Here is a 14611-nt window from a genome sequence, read left to right as displayed (position 1 = left end):
TATACACATATATATATATATATACACACATACACATACATGTACATACATAGAATATGGGAACATTTCCCCAAATATATACAGGTTATTTACAGTCAGGTATTTGCTAGATTATTACCACAGGTAATTGAGGATATCTTTTAGTTTATACAAATACTTTGAGAATTCTATAATAGTGAAATGCCTTGTTATTTCATCAATATCATTGTTATTGGCCCCAAGAAAGAATGCCAGCACGTCATGCTCTTCCATCATCTCTATTTTGATATACATGTCAATATCAAGATTATCGATTAGAGTTGAGAAAATACATCTCTCTCTGAAAGTAGAGATCCACAATTTAGGATAACATGGTTATAGAGAAATCGTTAGCAAAGGTATTACATTTTTACATTCTTTTGATTGTTTGCTTCGGATCTTATACATATTGCAATTCTTTCAGTTCTGTATAACAATTCCATGCTGTATAACACATGAGGTGAAAGTGCTGTATGGATTTTAGAATATCTAGACAAGTCAGCTCTGCATGATAGTTTATATTTCCAAACTTCTTCCTCGTGGCTACTTATTTCATTTACTACAATCTTTCTCCACTTATGTTTCGCCGGGAATTCTCCTGTGCAGATGTAGTCAAATACATAATGAAGTAAGTTATATTTCTTAGCTGTTGAAAGCAGTACTCCACATAAACTGTCTAAGTTCTTGGTATGAGAATAATAGAGTGAGGTAGATGCACAAAAGATTGTTTTACAGATTGGGACACATGATAAGTTACAGAGACGCCCAAGCAGCTGTAGTCTGCATTTATCTATATAGCCGACCATGCTCCAGAGTCCTAGATCAGCAATGGTGGCGTCAGTAGGAGAGCGTTTATCAAAACCTTGTACAATCCTGGCAAAGTAGCGCTGAGTGCTTTCAGTTAGTTCAAGGTCTTTACCATGGAGAGTGGGTAGTAATTCACAGCCATAAAAACTCGTTGTTAATATCATTCTTTTCCATATCTTAATACTTGAATACTGATGCAAATCCCTACTGTTTAGACCAACAGAGAGGAGGGGAATTAACAGTGCGCCTTGCTTTAGTACAGCTCTCATCAATATATAGTTTAAAAGAAAGATTACTTTGGAGAAGAACACCCCCGTACTTGACACTATCAGACAGGGGTATGTCATGGTCTCCAAGATGATAATCATGCATACGCATTAGTTGCTTCTTTTTTTTGAAACACCACAATGTTACTTTTTGATGCATTATAGGTTAATCGCCATTTGGATGCGTAATTAACAACTGTGTCTAAAGCTAGTTGTAGACTTTTAGGGCTGCAACTAATAAGTGTAGTATCATCAGCAAGTAGTACACATGGCGATCTAACGTTATTTATACATATTGCAGTGTCTACCTTCCGGAGCTCAGTTATGGGGTCATTTATGTACACGAGAAATAACCAAGCTGAGATAACTCTACCCTGACCGATGCCTTGTTTAACAGCAAAGGTAGCAGACTGTTCACCCTTATACTGGACGCAAGCATACATGGAAGTGTAGCAGTGACGTAGCAGAGACCACATTTTACCTCTTATACCCAGATGGTAAAGTTTAACGAAGAGACCCGATTGCCAGATTCGGTCAAAGGCCTTCTTGTTATCTAGGAATGATGTGTAGATACATGACGCCCTGTTAAGATAGGTTTGCACACATTCAATAAGGGTAAATAGCGACATGACCGAGCCATGTTCTTTCCTAAATGCAAATTGTAGCACATCGGGAAAATTGCAAGCATTTTGGGAGGTCCACGTTTCTAGTCTTTCTAGGAGAATTTTGTCAAAAAAGTTTACTTAAACAAGATGTGAGCGTAATACCTCTATAATTGGTCGGGTTTGATTTATCCTTTTTACCCTTGTAGATGGGTATAATCACCCCGTGTCTATACGCAGCAGGTGTGTACTGAATAATAGTGCTAACTTCCCCTACCAAAAGCTCACCACCAAACATCACATGCTCATTATTAATTTTGTCAGGGCCAGGCGATTTGTTTCTACTCAGTTTCTGTATATATCTTGTGATTTCGTGAACGGATATGTCTGCACAGAGTATATTATCAACCCATGAATTAGTTTCATTGCTGGAGGCTAATTTGACAATTTCACGGTCAATTCGATGTTTGAAATCTTGATCAAATTGGTCACAATCGTACGGTTTTGCTAAATCTGCATAGTATCTACCCCAGAGCTGACAGATGTCAGTGGGAGATGTTGCACTGAAGTTATCATACGCAAGTTTATCAACTCCGATTTTGTGCTTACGTAGCTTTCGCACAGACTTATAAAACGTATTCACATCGGTCTCACAGGTAGTTTGTAGGTCCGAGTACAGATTCTTAGTATAGGCCCGCTTTGACTGTCTATGGCGGCGTCGGAATTCTCGCTTGGCCTGCTTATATGATTTATATGAATCGAATTTACACACACACACCAACACACACCCACACAACCCACCCACCCACCCCCTTGGCTTATCCTCGCACAACCATCGCCTCCTAGCAACGCGCATGTTAAAATGTTCGTTATGCAGCCCATCCTGCTTCCAGTAAGGTTTTAAATGCGCTTTAAAATTACCTACTGGTAGAGACTGACTACTGGCTTAATCATACATTCGCTTATTACTGTACTGGACGATTCAATAGCATCACGTGTATGGACTGATGAACAAATCTCTGCATTGTTAAGCAGGTTCAAGACAGTTACCACGCATGACGCTGGTAAACATTTCATAATATTTGTTCTTCGTTTGCTTTTACCAAATAATATATTTCAAAAACACTTTTCGTCCTCTTGAGATATGAATGCACTTGTTGATTGTATGCTTTGAAATTGCGTGAAATTGCGAGTTACGATGTTAGAACACATTACTAGGCAACATGTCATGGACATTGCATGTATATTGGTGGTGATTGTCAGTGGCCTCAAATGACTAAGGCGCGGTTAGAATTCGAGTGCTGTCGTATCCCAATAAGTACAAGTGTTTGCCACTGATATCGCAATGTCCCCCGCCGCTTAAGAATGGAATATCTATATTTACTGCTTTTTATTTTTTGGTCACATACAAGATGCCTGAAATGACTGGTGTCTGCATAATCACCCAATGTAGGCTGTCAAAATAATAGAAAACACTGGGTGCAATGTTTTATGAGATAACGAGCTTAAATAACTTTGAAAAGCGGCCAAAGTGTCATGGTGACCTTGAAGATAAGGTCAAGGTCACCCAAATCGACTGGTGTCTGCTAAATCCCCCAATGTAGGCTGTCACCAAATTTGAAGACATTGGGTACAACAGTCCATTAGATGTCGCGTTAACAAGAGTTTGAAAAGTGTTCAAAGTGTCCTGGTGACCTTGAAGATAAGGTCAAGGTCACCCCAATCGACAGGTGTCTGCTAAATCCCCCAATGTAGGCTGTCACCAAATTTGAAGACATTGGGCACAATATCGCGTTATCAAGAATCGGGACGTACGTACGTACGGACGGAAGGACGCCGCTGAATACATAGTCCCCCGTTCCGCGTTGCGGCGGGGCACAAAGATGAATTTGACAGCGAGTGAATAAGAGTTCGGGAGCGACCATGTTGTGGTGGCGTCGTCTTGTGTGTAGAGCCCAGGTCACAAGTCAGTTGAAGTTAAGCAACTTTGGCCACCTTGGTTGGGTGACCCTGTTTGGCAGCTTGACTCCTGAGACATTTTAGGACTTCTGGCTTGCCCCACATGAAGCACACGTGACACATGTCGTCTCACCTTAGGCAAGTGGCTTTGTTTTTGTCTCACCCAGCTGAAAATGGTTACTCGGTCTTGTAAGTCATATGACTATCAACCATTCAGTGCCTAAAGACAGCTTGGGCTATCCGGAGTAATAACGTCGATTATGTTGTATGCGCTTGGAGTATGCCCATGCGGCGTGGCGTTCAGCGCTATTTATTATTATTATTTATTAACAGAGACGGGTGTGTGCATACCTAATATTTACATACGGTATCACGGCACCTCGAATGCCACTTCTCCAATAAAGACAACGAACTCTTAGCACATAGTGCAAAGGAGAACGTGACGCAGTGATGTCGCCTAAAGAGTCCAGCTGCATCTATTTGTTTTCTGTCTAACCGATATGAGTAAACAGATTGTGTCCGTGACTGCCAACGACCTGTCCACCTTAATGCAACTAAAGCTCGACAGGACTGTCAAATCCGCCATACGCACATGATGCCCTGCTTCTTTAAAACTGCCTATTCACCAATCAAACAGATTATTCACCACACACAAATCATATCTTCTCAGCATATGAGGACATCCCAGGTCTCAGATGGCACAGGGATTGATAGAGTAATCTAAACACAACAGAAACAGATCATTCATAAAGGTCTGAACGCACCGTCGAGTATGTTTCATGCCTTTACCATAATGATAGTATTTCAAAGCTTAAGTGGTACTCACTGAGGCCTGACCTTGTGAATATCAAGTAAGGCACATAAGGTCAGCTTTACACAACGTTCTTATGTGCACTTTGAGCTGAAAATTTGCTGAACCAAAACTCAGCCTTATCATCATATATAACAGGTGTTTTTTTTTCTAATAGAAACCTCATATTAGGTTCATTGAATGTAAACACAGTCTTTAATAAAACTTTCAGCCACGGCCGAATTTTTTTTTTATGCAGAGTGGGGAATGTTGTTATATAGGTCATGTGGTTCAGATGAAGACGTTTTTAGGCTACGAACATTTGATGTCATATCCCGTCACAGGGCTGTAGACAACCGGAGCAGGGCAGCGGAGTTCTGTTTTGATGAGTGGAACATACACACTAGGAACATCAACATGACAGCAGCACCGGAGGTAATGCACTGGGGATGTTTTCACTTGATCTCCTAATTACAAACGACAAACAGGAACGTAAGTCTTGATTATTCATGGAATGAAGGGTTAAACTATAAGTGATGACACCACGCGATCGCCAAAAGGGTAAGCATTTTGTTTCTTTTCAAGTTGTATTATGAAACATTTGAACAATCAAGATTCTAACCCACAGTCCTGTTTCACATCAGAAACATGAGAAACAAAGTTTTAAAGACTGTCATTTCAACAAATTTACCAAACGACTGGAGACACCCTGATAAAGCTGTGATGTTACTGGTTTCATGTTGAGTAACGTTCAAGCTAAACATGAACCAGTCTAGTATACGACAGGGTAGTTGTGTGGTAAAAGCGTTCACTTGCCTTCTCTATGGCGTGGGTTTATTTCCAACAATGGTGCAGTGGTTTGGTGCCTGTTATAATTGTTGTGCAAATGTGTATAATAGAACATAATAATAAAACAATCTCATAAAACATACACAATTAATATTTGGAAGTGTAATTTAATTAATAAATGATTAATTTAAATGCCAATTACTTGATAATTTAACAAGAAAAGCCTTTTAAAAAGGCAATTGAGGAGACACATGAGCAAATTAAGAAATTTAGTGAGACGGACGTGAGATGATTTGGGGGATGAAGCGGCTTTCAAGTGCATCAGTGAGTGAGTGAGTGAGTGAGTGAGTTAATATTTAACGTCACATCGGCAATATCTCGGCCATATCGTGGCGAAAACAATTAATACAATATAAAAAGAAAACGTTTTGAAGATTAAAACCTGTTGACGATGGACAGTAAAAATACTAGAGAATCACAGATATGAATAAAACTAGCGAACAAAGCTAAAACATTTCAATTGAAGAGGACAATACAGTATAAAACACGGGCTATAGATCGCCAACAACTGAATGGTAGACCACCATACTAGGAACCATGGGGACTTACATTACTTTTGCTACCTGCATGGACCCTAGCTGGATTTACACCATCCCTTCAGCCGCTGGCTATTGTAGGAAAATGTAGCCGGCAGTTAAAAGAACAAAGATACTACGGTTAAAATATGGTTAATTTACATTTTACTTTGAAAGTTTGGGGACTTACGTACCCTCTCAGGAGGACTTCAAGTGCTTCAGATGACCATACCTCCGTCTCTTAGAGACTTACTTCAATTAGAGATCGGTACTCGCATCGCAAATACGGTACTTTCCTCTCCAGTATACAGGGGCGGATACAGCTTTTCTGGAAAGGGGTGGTTAGGTGGGTGGGGGGCGCACAGTCCATTTTCACCCGTTTCTACGAGAGTTTCAATGGTCATTAAATAAATTGTCGGGACAAAAACATTTGAACGATCAAGATTCTAACCCACTGTCCTGTTTCATATCAGAAACATGAGAAATAAAGTTTTAAAGACTGTCGTTTCAACAAATTTACCAACGACAAGACTCAAACGTGAGCGCAATGAAGCACCTCTATAGGCCGCAATTGTCGCACTGTCGCGCACCCGTTATGATTATTACGCACGAAGCAGATATATGGATGACTTCTTTGTCAGTTACTTATACCTACAAGCGCGCCCTATTTTCGTTATAAAAATAGCCAGAGGTTAATATTTCCAAGCCATGAAATTTCTCAGTCGATCACTCACATTTCAGCGGCGTCATTTTGAATCACGTGACGTGTCGGGGATTCCTTCCCTGAAATAGTAACACACGTGTAAGAAAACCTAATGTGTGATACTAAAATGGAATGAATTTTCCGATTCTGCAATTCGGAATTAATGCACTGAACTAGTACAAGTGTGCTCTATTACAATACTACAATTGTTTTGAAATGAAAGTGTATCAGTTTATTAACGTTTTTGATCAGTAAAACACAAGAATGTGTTTAAATTGGAGATTTATAGAAAACTCGATTTCTTCATTAAAGCGGGACAATTATTTCGGATTATCCACAAAGTCCCTTTGGCTCCTAATTTGCTACAGCTATGTTCATTGGTTATTTGGAAATGCTAAAATACAAAGAGACTAAGTATCATTGGCTTAAAGTTATTTTGAATATTCCAAGTGTATATATAGAGAGGAATTTCACCAGAGAGAAAATTCAGCCTGATTATAAGGTTGGAGGCGTTAACATTGAGCCTCTTGATATAGCTGCGATGCTTCTTGTTTTAAAGCGGCCTGATACAAGGTGCTACTAAGCACCTAAAAAGGAGTGAGTGAGTTGGGTTTTACGCCGCTCTTTAGCAATATTCCAGCAATATCACGGCGGGGGACATCAGAAAAGGGCTTCACACATTGTAGCCATATGGGGAATCGAACCCGGGTCTTCGGCGTGACGAGCGAACGCTTTAACCACTTGGCTACTCCACTGCCTCACCAAACGAAGGAACAGGATTTACCAAATTTAACCGTAAGAAATTAACGAGTTATCGGATGTTTATATACTACTGGAATAATGTAACTGTGCATTATTTGATGTTATGCCATATTTTAATGCAAAAAGATAATAACATGATTTGTGGTGTTTTCCTAATCACCGTTTAACTGTTGACAGGATAAGATCGAAATGTAGTGTCAAAGGTCAGTTTACAAATTCAGCATCGTGTGTGTACACCATTGGTATTGATGTAGGTTTGACAACCACAATGCATAAACGACACTATGCGATTGAAGAAAGCTTGGGGAATGATGTTCCATGTCTGAACCAACGCTTGTTTCAATTCAGCTTAGTCAATGGCTGATTCTGGGTTTGACGTAAAAGTCGCTCCATTTCATCCCAAAAATGCTCAATAGGGAACGGGTTCGGAGAAACAGTTGGCAAGGGGAGTACAGGAATGTTCCTCTGTCTCAGGAAATCTGTCACAACACAAACGACACGTGAACGGGCATTACCTTGCTGAAGCGTGAAGATACGTCTCTGTCCTTGAATGAGCGGCTGCACATGAGGCCCAATAATCACATCTGTGTATCACAGTGAGATTGCAAATGACAAATTTTGTCGGAACATGAAATGTGATGCCACCCCATACTATAACGCTTTTGCTACCGAACTGTCGGCGTTGAACAACGCACGTGTCAGCATACCATTCAGCATCGCCGTCTGTACACCTTTGCCCTGCCATCTGAGCTGTCCAGAAGGAATCTCGACTCGTCAGTGAACAAAACACCATCCTAATCCTGTCTCATGTGCCGTAGATGCTGTCTGCACCAGGCAAGACGTGCCTGTCGGTGACGTTGGAACAACTTTGGACGTATTGCAGGCCGGATGCTGTGCTCCCTGAATCGCTTCCGTACAGTCCTGGAGCTGATTGGACGTAAGCCAGGAATGGTCCGAGCAGTCAATCTGGCCGTCTGGAATCGATTCCTTAAATGGGTCAGCCATATGTGGTTGTCTTGCTGACAAGACGTCACGCGTGGATGGCCGGTCCGAGGCAAATCTCTCATGTTGCCATAATGTTGAAAACGTCTCCATAGAGATGAGATCGTGTTTCGATGGACACCAAAATCTCTGGCCACTTCACTTTGGGTCATTCCAGGCTGCAGCATACCTACGGCGCGGAGGTGCTGATTTTCAAAAAGCCTTGGCATGAGGTACACGCAGGTTAGGCTGAAATTAACGTGGTTTCCACAAAATTCAAAGGTTAGAGAATAATCAATCGTTCTTCTATTTCATAAACCTATCTCCGATTTTGTCTGCAGTAAGGTAGGTTCCTTCCAGAATCAGGTAAGACCTCTGCTGTGACTTTGCACTGATCATTTCTAAACCTAGGTTTTGAAGTACACGTTTCGAAACCTCATATCAGGTTAAATTTCGACCATTTCATAACCTAGGTTATGATTGATACAACTTTGTCTTGCTGTTACTGATCGTAAAATACCACATTAGTGAAAACTTCCAATATATTGTGGCGATAACTGGTTTCGAACCCGCTACCCTTCGCTCTCTAGCCTGGCGGTTTTATCAACTAGGCTACGAAGGATCGCTGTGAAGAACGAGATCGTTTGTCAGTATAAATCGTGTATTCTTCACAAGACGGGTATTGCGGGCAGCGCACGTGCAGGACACGGGTAGCGCGTGCATTGCGCGTGCGAGGCAAGGTGTTGGCTGCCAGTTGCCAGTCGCATTCCGTTATTTGCGGGCTGTTCCAACAATGTTGTTCTGCTCAGTAAAGGTACACAAGACATTTGCACAAATTGCCCTCGGGATTTTCCCTCCTCCGCGGGTTTACATTTGCTACCAAAACCTCGGAGTCGTATTTTATCCTTTACATATAAACCTGAAGTGTGCTTCTCACTTAGGAGATAAACGTATTGTGTTTGGAAATTAGATGAATGTTAGACCGAATTGAGAGTCTCTAAATTTCATTTGAAGCCGAACGCGTAGCATGAGGTTTCAAATGATTAATTTAGAGACTATCAATTCGGTCTAACATTCATCTAATTTCCAAACACAGAATGTTTATCTCCATTCTACCATAACCGATCCTTCGTTCCACGGAAGACACTGCGTAATCCGGCATGGGACGAGAGGCGAATTGAACTCGTCTGTGAAGGGAGTGGTAGGTGCCGTTCCTATTTTTTTAGCATTGCCACATAAAAAATATCCTGTGCAAAGAAACCAAACTAATGTTTATTCAATGCAATAATGTGATACCTAAGAGCTTGGTATATATAATCCCAACTTCACAATACCGAAACCAGCCTATTGTTTTGCGTGCCGTGTTACTCCACCCCTCTGGCCACACTATGATAGAATCGTCTGACCAATTTATATTCTTGGAAGTAGTTGAGAGCGCAACAGTTTGAAATGGCGGACAAGCCAGTGTTTACATTTTGAGAAAGGTTGAAATTTGAAGTGACAGTGGAAAATACTTGACTGACTGTCGAATCTGAACCCTGCAGAATCGAAGAATAGACCCTTTTCTGATCGACCTGCGACCTGTAACTCATCAAAGACTGTTAATATTTATGACAGGCGAGTGTCGATCATGATTTCACGTACGTGCCTCCACCCACGCAGGCGACGAAATATTGACAGTGCCGCTTTGTGTACATGCCACTGACTTGGAATTCCTTGGAAATAGTGTTTTCATCATTTGGGACTGCAAATTTTGTATAGATGGGGATGTAAAAGGTTTTCTGATTTATAAGTTAGATATGGTTTGTTTATGTTTGGGGCTGTGCATTGTAATTGAGTTTGAATATTTATATAATACAAGGTAATGTGATAGTGAGGTTCCCTAAATAATTGTGGAGGAAAAATCATATAATTGTATTTTGAGAGTTTAATAAATGTATTATAAGAATTTCCATCACGTCTGTTGTGTTGATATTAGTCATGTTGGTGGCCAAGCTGAAGTAGTGCGGCAGTGTTGTATACGTGCGCAGTGAAGCGGTCATGAAATCAGACGCATTCTCAATCCAGGATTGATGGTGTCTAAATTTCTTGATTGTCCAATCAAAATCGAGTATTTCACGTAGTCATGGTAGAATATATATTAAGCATCTCTTCTTTTCCCGGAATAACCGCATTTGAGGTTTTTGTTTGCTCTCAAGTTTTACTTTTTGAAAGTAAGACCTCTTCCCAGGTTTTGCTTTTGTAAGTAAGACCTCTTCCCAGGTTTTATTTTTTCCTAACTTTATATGAACATCAACATTCAAATGATATATGAGTGTTTGAAATCAATTGAAAAATATCGCCCAAGATCAAATTCAAAGTGCAAATGTTTTCCCAAGCAGGATTAGAACCGCACCTATTACATTAATATGCGGACGCTCTACTTCACGGCCACCGTGCCGACAAAATGTTGTGGTTGAAATGTCTATTTATAGTTATTGTCATTAATTTGATTTTACTAGCGCTTCAGTTTATGTTATTTTATGCAATTTTATGTTATGCATAGTTCCTTTTTCCGTTAGTATATGATCAATATATGTTCATATTCATAAAATAAAACATTGTTTGAGAGACTATATAAACAAATATAACAGATATGTAAATGTGTCATATATCTATAATGTGTCAAATATTTTTAAGTGTTGTCCTTTGACAACTTTAAAGGCCCTTGAAATCGTGTGTGACCAGGTTTAGATTTATCATATATTTCATACTCTCATACGTGCTAGGTCATAGGTAAGTGGATGTTGTATAGGGGTGTAAAAAGTAAAAAAAAGACGGCCATTTTGTTGTTCTGACAGATTGAATGGGGTAGTGTGTTTTGTATTCTCGAAAACTGGCCGTCATAACTGCATACCACCATTTTACATTTTTAAACGCTCATCAGTGGCAGTCGAGTGATCAGGATTGTACGCTTATACAAAACGTGTATGCAAATATTAAATCTTGTGTATATTCAAATGATAAGTTCTCAGGTTACTTGCCGTGCTATTCGGGCGTCCGCCAAGGGGAAAATCTTTCACCTCTTTTATATTGTTTATTCATTAATGATTTAGAATAATTTCTCATTGATGACAGTCGTGAGAGTGTTTTGCTCCAGAATGTAAACATGCAGTTATTTTTACCATTTATTATACTCCTTTATGCCGACGACACTGTTCTTTTTGCTGATTCCGAACTACGGAGTCCTTTCGATTCTTTTAGCAAATATTGTAAAATCTGGAAATTAGAAGTGAATCTTGATAAAACGAAAGTCTTAATTTTTGGAAGTGGTCCTGACAATAATAGTAAACTCAAATTTGTCTTTGAACAATCTCCTATTGAAATTGTAGATAACTATACTTATCTTGGAGTGACATTTAATAGAAATAGGAAATTTAATCTATCAATCAAAACCTTGCAGCAAGCTCATCCAAAGCAATGTTTTGTCTTTTAAAAAACCTAGAAATCATAATATCCCGTTGGATTGTTTACTTAAGCATTTGATGTTATGATAGCCCCAATTCTTCTGCATGGCTGTGAAACCTGCGCATATGAAAATTTAAATATAATTGAAAAATTCCATTTCAAATGTATAAAATTGGCCAGCGGTTTACGAAATTCTACCTTTACTTGTACGGTATATGGAGAACTCGAAAGATTTCCTCTAAATATCACAGTGGCTAAGCGTATTATTTGTTACTGGCATAAACAAAATAATCCTGGTATGCAGCAGAAATTATCAAAAATGATCAATAATTATGCATATGTACAAAGTATGTTTGAACATGATTTTGAGCCCTGGATGCATCATGTAGCTTATCTTTTGTATTCTATAACCCTGTAAGCGTACCATGCCAATGGCTAGTTTCACAAGTGGAGACTGCATTCGAAGAACTATTCCAACAAAGTTGGAAAGTAGATATTGAAAACAGCTCTAAGAGATTTTACTATAAACATATTAAAGACACTCCCATATTTGCAAACTATCTTCTCTCCCCGACTTATATTGACTCTCCTATTTAGAAATACAGAACCTGTATTCACAGTCTCCTGGTAGAAACTGGTCGTTGGCATGGTGTTGCTAGAGAAAACAGAACATGTAAACTTTGCAATTCACCAGCAATAGGCGATGAATTTCATTACTTATTTAAATGTGAAACCCTTACAGATATTAGCTTGAAATATTTACTAACTAGACATATGTACTTCCCCAATTTATCAACATTGAAGAAAATATTTAATAGTAGAAATTCAAAAGAAATAAGAAATCTATCCAAATAACTGGTAGTATCTGCAGATGTACTCTGCATGAGAGATGCTGCCTCAGTCTCTTCTATCATAAATGATGTTGACATGGTTCCTCAGTCCTTTATATACTGCTTCACATCACCTTCTGGTATCCAAGAACTGTATTTTTGGACCATTTCACCAATACTTCTTTTTGTTCATTTCCTGTCCTCTTTTTGACAATTTGAATTCTATACACCTGATCTGAATTTTCAGCGACGGGTTGCTGTTAAGCAGCATAAAAGACACCTTTGATAGAATCGCCTCCCAAAACTTTCAAGTTGTACAAGTCGGTGTCTTGAGACCAATATCTTCTTATTACTGTAAATATTTCCCCTGACCATTTTTCTTGATATGACTAATTGACTTTATCTGACACCTTGAAGGTGAATCTTCTCTTCTGACGGTTGCGAACCTCATTTGGGGTCCAATCAAGTACTGTGAGAGTCTAACTTCATATTCATTTTATTTTTCACACTAGCAGAATACTGTCTTAACATTCTATGTTTTGTATGGTTGTAACTCTTGACTACCTCTTGTAAGATATCAACATATCTGTAGGTAAAGTTTTTCAACATACTTTCTTTTCTTTTTTTTTTTTTTTTAAATTTTTTTTATTGTTCCCAATGTGATGAGTACAAAAACATGATGAGTTCAAGCATATAGAGGAATGTGTGCATATACAAGCTAGTGGGCTCAATAGCGACATAGTACACTAAGTGCATTGAATATCAATGTTAGTGATATGTTCTTTGTTTAATAGTCATTCAGGGTTAAATTCAGGGATGAGAGGAAACCATTTGACTAAAAAGCTTTCAACATTATTATTTCTTCTGGCGATGAATGATTCAGTGGTAAATATGTCTTTCAATATCCTTAAGTAATTATCAACTTTTGGAATTATTTTTGTCAATGAGCAAGTGTAAATATATCTCTTAGCAGATAAGATTATGTGGTTCAATAATGGGTTCTTACCTAAAAAGCCAAACCAAATCAAAGATTTTGTCAAATTAAGTGTTTGGATACGTTTCGTAATCCACTGTTCAAGTTTCTTCCAGAAAGTTTTGGTTTCATCACATTCCCAATATACATGGCATAAAGTTTCAACAGAATCATTACACAAAGAACATATTGTATTGTCCACCAGATTCATTCTAAAAAGTTCTTTTTTGGTATAAACAATTCCGTGCAGAAATTTATATTGCAAATCTAACAGTTTCACATCTCTTAATTTTTTTCTACAAGTATGAAAAATCAAATGCCAATCAAAATCAATACAGTCAAATAATGTTTCCATTTTTGGCACATATGAGGTTTAACATTTTCAGATAACAATTTATCATAAAATATTCTTGAACCTTTTCTTGGGGATATGAAATCCTTTTGGAGCAATTCTGTGGTCATTAATGTTGATATATCTATATTCCTTTAAAGTCTTTTCCAAGGTTCAGGTAATATATATATAACATATCCAAGATCTAAGTGAGTACCTTTTATACCAAATTTAAGCTTCAATTGATCAAAGGATATAAACTGTTCATCACAAAGATCTTTGATCATCAAGATTCCACTTTTAGCCCAGTGACTAATGATGTGATTTGATTTTTAAAATTGTTATTCAACCATAAATGTTGGGCTAAAATTTCGTTAATGTTCATCTGTGGTATTTTTGATACAATATAATGTCCATGCTTTTAATAAAGGATTATCAACTGCAACTATATTCTGAAAATTTGCTCCATATTTAAGCATATCCTTAAAAGGAAAACTGCATGGGTATCCGGATTTGTTTTTTGTTTTTTTAACAATAGTTTGAGTGTCGATAATTTCATGGCGTTAACAAAGGTTTTAATATCCCCATTTTGTAATCTTTTTTAAAGTGCTCCGTTTGATTTTGTCATTTTGCCATTCCAGATGAATTTAAAAATACTCTCTCAAGCACGGTGAGAAAATCATGTGGAGGGTTAGGTAAAGTGTTAAAAATATGAACTAATTTTGAAAGAGCCAATGTCTTAATAACAGTAATTTTCCCTATCAGCGTCAAATGTCTT

This window comes from Haliotis rubra, unplaced genomic scaffold (assembly GCF_003918875.1).
Source record: "Haliotis rubra isolate DU_JTF1 unplaced genomic scaffold, ASM391887v1 Scf520, whole genome shotgun sequence".
NCBI lineage: Eukaryota > Metazoa > Mollusca > Gastropoda > Lepetellida > Haliotidae > Haliotis > Haliotis rubra.
The sequence above is the reverse complement of the archived record's forward strand: the minus strand, read 5'-3'. Positions refer to the sequence as shown.